The sequence below is a fragment of the Canis lupus genome, chromosome 22, assembly GCF_048164855.1.
Source record: "Canis lupus baileyi chromosome 22, mCanLup2.hap1, whole genome shotgun sequence".
In the NCBI taxonomy this organism is placed as follows: domain Eukaryota; kingdom Metazoa; phylum Chordata; class Mammalia; order Carnivora; family Canidae; genus Canis; species Canis lupus.
The window spans coordinates 10547689-10559194 of record NC_132859.1 but is presented as its reverse complement, the minus strand read 5'-3'; the positions used below and the strand labels follow the sequence as shown (position 1 = coordinate 10559194).

The 11506-nt window shown below is 40.6% G+C and overlaps 1 long non-coding RNA gene across 2 annotated transcripts in view; it reads right to left on the bottom strand.

The window, feature by feature from the left end:
- Positions 1 to 264: 264 nt before the first annotated feature.
- LOC140614426 (uncharacterized) overlaps positions 265 to 11506 on the bottom strand; it is a 41456-nt gene continuing 30214 nt past the window's right edge. The window contains exons 3-4 of one of the 2 annotated variants that reach the window (XR_012015289.1): positions 6753 to 6972; positions 265 to 498 (exon numbers count right to left, since the gene is read on the bottom strand). This is a non-coding gene — a long non-coding RNA (uncharacterized lncRNA). The remainder of the gene's footprint in view (positions 499 to 6752; positions 6973 to 11506) is intronic. The other variant, XR_012015288.1, reaches the window with a different exon arrangement.

Sequence of the window (11506 nt, the reverse complement as noted above, 5' to 3'; positions counted from 1 at the left end):
AGGTAAGCCAAATGTTTTTTGAAGAGGTTACACTGGGGTGCCCAGGTGGCTCAGTCAGTTGAGTGCCTGACTTGGTTTTGGCTCTGGTCATGATCTTTGTGTCGTGAGATCAAGCCCCAGGGTGGGCTCCCCACTCAGCAGGGAGTCTAAGATTCTTTCTCCCTCTTCCTCTGCACTACCCCCTGCACTCTTCCCAAATAATTAAATAAAGTCTTTAAAATTTTTTATTTTATTTTATTTTTTTTAATTTTTGAAGAGATTGCACTATCCATCTTTTCTTTTTCTTCTCCTCCCTGTTTTTCTTCTTTTTGGTGATAAGGCGGGCCTATCCTGTTTGTCTTGCCTTATTTAGAAGGGATTCATGGCACGTGGAGTCTTCACTTGACATGTACACACTGAGAACATTCCAGGTACAAGGAAATATCAATAGCAAATTTTATGCTTCCGGGTTGAAAACATGCTTGTATATCCATCTCCCATTCAGTCATCATAGAATCACTGTAAATTAAGTGGTAGAAGGATTACCATTCTTTTATATATTTGGATCATGTTGCTCAGGAAGATTAAATGGCTTACTGTTCACAGCTGGTAAAGGCAGTGCTTGAACACAAACCCAAGGGCTCTGACAACACATCCTATGATTATTCGACTTTGTCATGTCACCTCATCTTAAGGATATGACATAATTTCGTCTATCAATCTACTTGTCATCTTTGAAAGGGCTGAGAGCAGGATACTTAGGGAATAATTTTAGCAATCAACTGTACTCTATTGTGACATCAGAGAAGTAACCTCTAATGGCCATCTACCAGCCGACCAGTGGAGTAGCTGGGTGCAGGCACAGTTTGGGGGTAAGGAGGTCAGCTCTTCTTCAAGATGTCCAGAAGTAACCCAGAGGTGAAAGGAGGCCTAACTTTTCTAGTGTGGCAGGTAAAAGCATCCCCCTTGAGACAGAAGAGGCAGGCAGGGAGACTAAACCATCATTGTCCAGCTTGCTCAGCACTGCTGTTTTTGACAACCCCTTATTTCACAGACTTTACTTTTCTTCCTCCCTGACCTAATTTTACAAATTAGTAACTATTTTATCACCTAAAACAAAAGAAACTTTGACTAACAAAATTTAGACTGGATGGAAAGATAGCCTGATCCAACAGATGGATTGTAAGAGGGAAAAGATAGAAGACAAAACGGAATAAATCTTACTTTTGCTCAAATATTGATACAGTATAGAAACTTGATATCCAATATTACTTCACAGATGAAAAATCCCCAGTTACAAAGTACTTTTCCTAAAGAATCAGGCCAAATTACACCTTTTATATGATATACCCATACATTTATGTCAGTGATCCTAGATTCGTTCGGGGTACTGAATAATGTGCTTTAATTGCACATAAAAATCCTGGAACCATCTTTTGTTTCTTTATTTACCTCTATTATAAAATGTCTTGGCAGACTTAGCCATTAACATTTTCTGCTTTCTCAAGGAAAAGATAATTTACCCGCTTAAAGATATTAGGCTCCTGTGTATTGTTTTTCTCCATTTGGTATCCCTGATTCCCCCTCTGAACACTTGAGTGCTTGCAATCAGAGCACATGACACTCACTAATAACAGCAGAACCACTGCACCCGTCATAACGCTGTGCAGCTCCCACATTCACGAGCACTGAGCCCCAGCTACATGCAACAGCACCCCAGAGCAGAGGCCGCTCTTCTCCACAGCTGCATCTGCTTCCCTTCTCCCCCTGGAGCATCTGCTATGAAGTTTAACTCCTGCTGAGCACATGGAGACCCAAACTTGAGCATTTTTCTCTCAATACACTCAGATCCTAAAATTCCCCTTGAACTTGAATACTCAGACTCCAACAGCCATTGGAACAATACTGGTATTCAGAAGAAGTAGTGTTCTTGTTTTCATTAAGGGTGTTTTTCCACCGACAGAAATAGTTACAAGAGGTTAGTGTGACTTTTCTGGCAGAAAAAATATATATACCTATATTTCGATTTTTCTAATAGGTGGTATCTTTAAAAAAATATAAAGACCATATGAATGCACAGATTGTCCATACTGGAGGAGTTTTGACACTTGGTCAGTTGTTTTATTTTATAGTGCCCTGCCTTCATCCTCAAGGGAAAACATGTCATGTTTTATTTTTATTGTTTATGAATATAAAGGACTTGACCATTGAGCATCAACAGTTCGCATGATCCTCTTGAAATAATGAAGATAACCTACTAAATTATAAATCAGAACTTCTAAATTAAATTAAATCACAAGATAGGATGGAATTTCCTCTTAGAAACAACAGAATCATCAGGTTTCTCCTGGCTATTTTGGGTCTTTGGGGGAAGATCATATTCAGCATTCAGCGGACTATATTGTGGCCGGGCTCCCTCTCCACTATAATCTCTTAGTCCTTTTAAAATGATAACAAATACAAATGGAAGAGGGGAGTGGGGTGAGGTAGAGGGCTACATCTTTTTGTTTTTTAGAAAGAAATCCATCTTTCCTCTCTCCAGTCAGTGCTTCTAATGTTTCATTAGCCTAACAACATTCACATCTGCTTATAGTGTCCCGTTTTTCTCAAGCATTATCTGGCCAAGTGGATCATCTAGTCTATAAACCCCCTGAACACAGGGATCATCACGTGTACCATCCAGTAGCAACCGATGCGGCAGCAAAGCTTGCAGTAAATATCTATTGAATAGATGCATGATTAAAAACATGAATTACAGGGGATCCCTGGGTGGCGCAGTGGTTTGGTGCCTGCCTTTGGCCCAGGGCGCGATCCTGGAGACCTGGGATCGAATCCCACATCAGGCTCCCGGTGCATGGAGCCTGCTTCTCCCTCTGCCTGTGTCTCTGCCTCTCTCTCTCTCTCTCTCTCTGTGACTATCATAAATAAATAAAAATTAAAAATTTAAAAAAAAAAAAAAAAAACAAACAAACATGAATTACAGGGTTTTCCACATGCTCAGACTAGACATTGGCCTTAGGAATGCCTATGATTTTAATGCCAAAATATAGTTGATGTATAATATCATTTTTAAAAGTATGAGTTTCCACTTGTTCTTGTGTGAGTTTCCACTTGTTCTTGTGTGAGTTTCCACTTGTTCTTGTGTGAGTTTCTACTTGTTCTTTTGCTACAGCTGGTGCCCTGTAAAGGCCGACAGACATGTACCCTGAGATTAATCAATAAGCACTGATTTACCTCTGGTCCTCTGCTCACCTCCTCTTTCACTAACCAGACAGGTCAGCTATGAACTGGGCTCTGTTTCTCCCCAGGCCAGGCTGAACTAGTGCCAAGCTGCTGTTGGCAGGATTTTAGCCTGTAAAGATATTTGTCCAGGGATGAGACAGCAGTAAAATATTGCAGACACTTCCTCTGCTTTCTCTTAAAGCCCTTTCAACTTCCTTTTATCCCCGGATTTTTGTGATACCTGTCACCATGAGCAAGACCTACTGGAAGCAACCCCTTCAGCCCAAAGCACAAGGGTTCCCAAGTCCCCGTTCTCTGGGTTGTGTACCCAACACCACAGGGTTTTCTTCAGCATTAACCGACCTACTCTATGTGTTTAGTTTGTCTCCCTCCCTTTTCATGGTAGAAATTAGATATAAAGCTCAGCGTTTATATGAACTCCATCATTACCTCTCAGAGGGTTTGGAGGATCAGCTAACTAACATATAAAGGGACCAGGATGTCTTTGGGGACAAGGCATAACATTAATTACTGGCATGCACCTCCTGTCCCCTCTGCAGTAGCAGGTCTGCTGCCTGACAAGCACCTCCACAAGGACCTGGAGGAGCTCTCATTCTGTAAGTAGGAATTCGGCCGAAATTACCACCCATAGTCAGAAAAGCCTTTCAGCAACAGAGAGACTCTTTGTATGTGCAGAGTGTCCTGCCTGTGGCTGGTTGGCGTGGCCAGCCAGCTGCGGGGCACCTGTGGGCACCAGCCAGGTAAGGCCACAGACCAGTGAGGAGACCTGAGTTCCCACACCCCCTCCGCAGATGGGTGCAGCAGGGATCTGAGATGCAGGGGGTTGGAAGCGTGTGGGGTAAGGCAGCGTCAATGAAGATAATGGATCCTCACAGATAACCCAGCCAGGCTGCTCAAGCCAACAACACATTTATATCTCTCATTTTTACAAGGCACTGGTGAGATCACACACACACACACACACACACACACACACAGCATGCTGGCAAAACAGAGAAGTGACTATGCAAAGCTACAAAACAGCAACTGTTTTTTTTTTTTTTTCCTTACAAATAAGCAAAGGTTTAAATCACTGCAAAGCTTGCTATTTCCTCTTTTTTGTTTGTTTGTTTTCCGTTCAAATTTGGCCCAAATATCCATGGCAGAGGGAAGTGAGATGGAGAGCTCCAGTCAGGCTCTCTCGTTAGCTGCTTCTAAATCCTCTCAGCCCTACAGGAACCCTGATCTGTGTATTCTGAAAACGGCAAGAGATGCGTATTGTATATTCAAATAATATAGCAGTAAAACCAAGATTCAAGGGTTGTTAATCTCAAACATATTATGGGATTGCAGAGCAACTAAGGTACTGAGTGTCTCCATTTTAATTACCAGGATTGGCAGAGGAATCCAATTATGTTTCTGTGTCCCCAACATAACCCTTTCTGTCTTTGTTTGCTGCTCAGCTATTCTGAGCATGTTTTGATCACCTTTATTTGTTTGTTGTGTTTTGTTTTCTAGTATGCAAGCCTCCTGCTCTAATTTGAGAGATATTTTTGGAGGTTTTATTCTTATTGAAAGAGCTGCTCATCTTCCTCCTGCAAGCATGAAATGTTTCACGTTAAGAATATTTTTCCTTTTATCATTCCCTAGTGGAATTGAGGCAATGAGGATGACTGGCTTCCCATATGTGCCAGACCATTGTTTGAATCTGATGGTTACAGGCACAAATTAGTCTAACTCTGAGCTTCTGACACCACTGGAAATTTCAGGCTAGGAGTAAATTTTTATTCCATATGAATTCTTAGTGCAGTGCAAAGAAAGGATCCTTAGATTTTCTGATTCTATTTTTTTCACACCCTAGGATCTGTAAGATCCCAGGACTGAGTGGAAGTAAAACAAAATTTTTAATTCAAATGATCAATCACTCTCATTGCGAGTTGAGACAAAACATTATCTGCGTGGGTGATGGACAGCACTTTTATGATAAACGTTAAATTAGGCACCAATTTCTTTACATCCTACCCTCTGTTATCCCTGGAATCTAACCTTTCATTTCTGTTCTTATTGCCACTATCTGCCTTATCCCTCATTGTGCTTCGGCAAATATTTCAGTAATTTTCTAACTAATTTCTCTGCTTCTAATCTGTCCTTGCTCTTTCCCTCACTCCCATTTATTCCTCCAAAGCACGGGCATGACCAGCCCATTTTTCTGCTCAAGAATTTTACAAGGTTCCCTGCTGTCTATAAAATATCACTCACTCTCCTCATCTGACATTCAAAATCTTGTCTGACATGGTGCCGATGTAACCTTTCTATCTGCACTCTATTTCCCCGTACTCAACACTTCCCGCAAACTGCATTTTCAACTCTCCCTCAATAGGCAACATATTTGCCTGACACTGCCTTGTTGTTTTTCTCGTGCTCTATTATTAGTCCAAAATTAGGTTTCACTTCTATTTCCTTACATTCAAATTTCATTGATCAGGATTAAGCAGAATCGTTACTGTTGTCCCCCTCAAATTCAAAGAAGTCTTTATCATAATATTTTTATACCCTATTTTGTGCTTGTTTTATCTTCATTATGTTCATAGTGATCTCATCTAACATATCATGAACTCCTTGATCATAAAGGTTATGCTTTACACATTGTTGTATAGCCCCTATTGCCTTGGTACTCTAGCATTTGTATAGGTGCTCATTCATTCATTCAGCAAATATTCATTGAGCTCCTATGTAGTGTCAAGTGCTGTACTACATGCTAGGGATGTTACAATGAACATAAAAACAGAAACTTCCTGTGCTCATGGAATATATATTCCATTGAAGGAGAACAGATAATAAATAAGAGAAGTTGATAAATATGTAGAACTGAGGAAAACTGTGAAAAAGGTGGGGAAATGTCATTGTACAGAGGGTGACATAGGGGAAGGTGATGTTTGGAAAAGTAGGAAAGCTGAAGAAAGTATGAGGAAAGGTCAGGGAACATCTAAGGGGAAAGAGCGTTGCAGGCTGCTGTGATAGCAAGTGCAAAGGCCCTGTGGAGGTGTTGCTGAAGGTAAGAGACAAAGGGGGAGAGTAGTAGAAGATGAAGTGGAATTGTAGGGTGGATGGAATGGATAGTGATGAGAAGTCATACAGTAGGTTGGAGTTAATTGTAAGGACTTTGGCCTTAATCTGAATATTATGGCAGATTATTGTCAGATTTAGTGCATTCCCCCATTTCTGGAAAGGAAAAAGGTATCAATTATAATTTACAGTATCACATCACTTTCTGAAATTGTAATGGATTGAAGGGGGCCAAGCGTGGAAGTAGAGGGAAGAGTTACAATGTTATGAACCCTTGAATTTGAGTAGGGGGTGTGGTGCATTCTGGATATAACTGCATTGGATCTCTATTAACTCCTCTTTCTAACCAATAGCATAAATGCCAAAAAAAAAAAAAAAAAAAAAAAGCACTAGATATACACTCTGTGATCTTGGAAAAGAATGAAAGTTGCCATGCCTAATCTTTGTCTATTATAATGATGCTTTGAATGGCAAAGTTAACTAACCATTATATAATGTGACCTAATCAAAATGAGATGAAGAAGGAGGAAGAGGGCAATGGAAGGAGAAAAACAAAAAGATCCTCTTCAAGTATGGCTGCACTGATCCGTGACTGCCACTTGCTCCACTAGATGTAGTTGATAACAGAAAATATGCCATAGCAAGTTGTTGCAGCTTCTTTGATGAATTGTTTTCCGTATATTTTTTTTTACACGCACATGCTTCCTAAAAGAAAAAAATATCTTAATTCTATTTTTTTCCACTTAAGACAGGGAATGCTTTATTCAAACTCATCAGGGAAATGGACAACTTAAATCATATTTTGTTTTTTGTGTTTTTCTTTTGTCTTTAAAAAATTTTTTTAAAGGTTTTATTTATTTATTCATGAGAGACACATAGAGAGAGGCAGAGACATAGGCAGAGGGAGAAGCAGGCTCCTTTCAGAGAGCCTAATGTGGGACTCGATCCCAGGACCCCAGGATCATGCCCTGAGCCAAAGGCAGATGCTTAGCCATTGAGCCACCCAGGCATCCTTTAAAAAAAAAAAAAACTAATTTAAATTCAATTTGGTTAACATATACTGTATTACTAGTTTCAGAGGTAGAATTTAGTGATTCATCAGCTGCATATAACACCCACTGCTCACTACATCAAGTGCCCTCCTTAAGAGACATCACCCAATCACCCAATTACCCCATGCCCCCCACCCACTTCCAGCCAGGTGGGGAGATGGGGTAATTGGGTGATGTAACAAAACATGTTTTAAAGCACAGGTCAGTAATTGTATATGAATGTATATACTGCTATATACAAATTAGCTGATCAGAGCACAACTGATCAAAGCTGTTCATGGTAGGCTTTCTCAGCAGAGATGACAGGAGCATATGCAGTCAGAGGGAAAGTGGATGTGGGGATAGGGTTCCAGACCAACTTGGAGCCCTATCCAGATCAACATTCAGGGCTCCATCAAATCTTAGGCAAGTAGTGATGGAGAACACAATTTGACCTATCAATCTATTCAGGTTAGTGTAGGTTGTATATTCAATATCAAAGTTTCTATAACAGAGGACCTAGAAGGCCTCATTGTCTACCATGAAGGCACAATATGAGTGCTCCAGGGTGCTGTGGGTAGTGAGGATGGAGTTGTAGGACTTGGATACAGCTGTGGAAATCTGGGGGACAGAGTAAATGGGGAACTCTACCTTGGACTTCTTGCCATAATTGACAGAGAGATGTTCCCTCAGCAAGGAGGTGAACCTAGAACCAGATCCACCTCTGAAACCGTGGGAAACCAAGAAGCCCTGAAGACCTGTGCACTGGTTGGCCAGTTTCTGAATTCAGTCCAAAAGAAGATCAATAATCTCCTTGCCAATAGTATAGTGTCCTTGGCATAGCTATTGGTAGCATTTTCTTTGCCTGTGATGAGCTGCTCCAGGTGGGAAAGATAGCAGTAGGTGCCACTGTGAACTTCATCAATGACTGTAGGTTCCAGGTCTACAAATACTGCCCTGCGCACATGCTGGCCAGCACCAATCTCAATGAAGAAGATGTTGAAGGAGTCATCTCCTCCCCCAGTAGTCTTGTCACTTGGCATCTGACCATCGGGCTGGATGCCATGTTCCAGGCAATAGAGCTCCCAGCAGGCATTGCCAATCTGGAAAACAGCCTGGCCAACATGGAGATGCATTCATGCATGGTTGCTGCTTTGTGGCTGCCAAGCAGATGGCAGAGAAGAAGAGGAGAGATTGTTGCCTCTTACAGTGTGACTCTCAAGTTGATTGATATAAGAGAACCTCTTAATTCTATTCTTAAAATTCAGCTATTTTGTTCAGTCTGTGGATACAGAAATTCTCTTTCCTTGGCTGCTCATCAATTCTGTCATATGTGAATCAATAAAAATTACAAGATTTAATAAGCACCTTCAAGGCATAGTTCTATGCATAGAAGCAAAAGTCTCATAGATTACAATGCAGTTGGGAAGACAAATTACGACATGTGTCCTGAATAGGGTAGTGGCTCAACACTAGCAACTGAAAAAACGAACAAACAAAAGCAATGTATAGCCAACTGGTTGTGTCTCATAAGCAGGAAAAAAACCCATAAAACACACTAGTGATTCTGTACAAGGACCATCCATCCATTCTTTGCTAAAGTATTAGAGAGATTCTATCGAAGAATGAATAGGAATAAGATAAATGTAAAAGAAGAAAATTCTAGGTGTAAAGAGTATATAAAGAAATTCTTGGGAGAGTGGGCAATACACTATCAGGAATGGATCAAATAAGTTGGAATAGAATAAAAATAAGATTGTCCAGAAATCTTAAGCTCTAATAACAAGAGGCTTAAATACCCAAGTGAATAAAGATGAAATCTGGCCAATACATGAAGAATATCTGCTAAAAGATTTTTAGGAAGTATAAAAGGGAAAGAAAAATTTGAAATTATAAAAACTTCATTTAATAAAGATCAACCAGGAAGCCAGGTGCAAAAAAAAAAAAAAAAAAAAAAGAAAAAGAGTTCTGGGCCCCACATAACTTAAACATTGATAAATCTGAGACACCTCTAAAAGCCCATCTGCCATCTTAAATAATATGTTTGCATGCAGTCTTTGCAAACCTTTACACTGACATTCCATAAACCATAAAGGAGCAGAATTGTGGTTGAATCGCTTTTGTATTTCTAGGTCACAAAGCCAGTATTTAATTTAGGCTAAATAGTAGCTTGGTCATTTCACAGTCAGTAAAGAAAAGCACAGCATTTAGAATGGGACTTTTCCTGTTATAATCTTGGCTAAAGTGACATTGCTTATGCTATTAGTAGTTAATCCAAAGGCCACAATCCAAAGAGAGGTACTCCATGCATCACAAAGGGACTGTTGAAAAGAAAGCCAAACTGACCCAGCTCCCGTTAGTTCCCTGAAACCTATATAGATTAAAGCTAGGGGTGCATTGGTGAGGACAGGATTTCTTGAGATGAAGGAATTTGTAAGAACAAAGATAACTGTCAGAATTTCCCTCTCTTCCTTGTAGGTACCCCTTAAAATGAGTTATAAAGTTCTAAAATTCTTTGAAGAAATTAGAAGTTGGGGTCAAGGAGCAGAAATGAACTTCTCACTCCCTGATTGCATGTTCCTGAGCTCAGAAATCTAGGGTGTTGCCACCTGGCTGGAGACTATTGACATTTTAGGAGAGCTTGACCTGTTGCCTCCTAGAGTTTTGGCAGCCCGGAAACTGCAACTTGACACTCACACCGAAAGTTTTGAAGCTGGGAGGATGCCTGAAGCACCCCTACACTAAAGAGGTAAAGAGAAGAGAAACCATCATAGAAGCAAACTACAATTTGACATTCTACAATTTGACAAACAAGGGGGTTTACGTTTCTTTGAGTCAGGTGAATACCTGCAAGATAGCTAGGCTGAAGTATTATGGAAGGTACTGCCCCTCCCTCATCAATAAATTTAAACAAAGGATACTTGCCTCAGTGAGGACCTAGTGTGGTAAACTGCCAGAGGCACTAGCTAAGAGTGAAATTGAAAGGTTAGCTCGGCATTGCCATATTTTTGCCAGAGAACATGTAATAGTGGAGGTCATCACAGGGTGGAGAGAGAGAGAAGTGGTTCCTAAAGAACCCAATAGCATGCTTCATAAAAGCCCTAGTGTTTGGATGTCTGCCATGACGGAGGGCAATAACCAGCCAGTGTGAGCCATGAAAGAATAGCCAGTAAAGCCACCTGTGAAACAGACCTTTCATCTCCTTGAAGCCTTCTTTATTATACTTTAGTTCTTGGAAGAACCAAGAGGATGAGGAGGAAGAGAGGAGTGCAAGGTGAAGGCAGGGGTGGATTTACCTTGAAGCTAATGAGGCTCAAACGTCAGAGCCCCTCCTTTGCACAGATTTCCTTGGGATGCCATGGGACACATTTTGTATTATTAATTTATAGTGCTTTTTGGTAAAAGGGGTGCCTTTCTCCAATTGTAAATGCTCTAGGTTCCATAAAGCCTGGGTAGAAGAAGAGACAGTGCATGTCCTTTTCCTTGATACTACTTGCCTGGCCCTATGTTAGACTAGGTTGGGGCTAGTATTTAAATGGAAGGAGAAATTGATGTTTTAATATGGGTTAGGCTGAAATTTTAATATCAGAGATTAAGACACTTCTATTATCTGAAAGTCACTGTAAACTCATGGGATAGGCTTAAGTTGCTACTAAAAGGCAAGGGAAAGGAAATCAGAAAGAAAGTTGGAAGGCTGTGGAATAGAGGGAAAGATAAGCTGCTTCCTGGTGTACTTTAGCAAGTTCAACCAATTGAATATTGTCAATTGAATATTGTTCAACCAATTGAATATCTTGTTAAGAAAAAGATACACAGACAGTATAGCTGTATTTTATGGTGAGACTTAAATGTAATTGGGAAAGAAGGGAAGTGAGCTCTCTCCTTCCCATTTGCATGCTTTATACTGGGACCAAATTCATATCCTTAGAGCCAAGATTCTGGAGTGATTCAAGGGAAGATGGCTTAAGTGCTACATGCACATGAACACGTACACACACATAAACATACACACATGAATATATATGTTTTTCTAAAAGAGCACGTGAACATATGAGCGGGAGAGGGTAGGAGAGGGGCAGAGGGAGAGAGAGAATCTTAAGCAGGTTCCATGCCCAACATGGAGTCCTATGCGGGTTTGGATCTCATGACCCTGAGAACATAACCTGAGTGGAAATCAGGAGGTGGACACTTAACTGACTGAACCACCC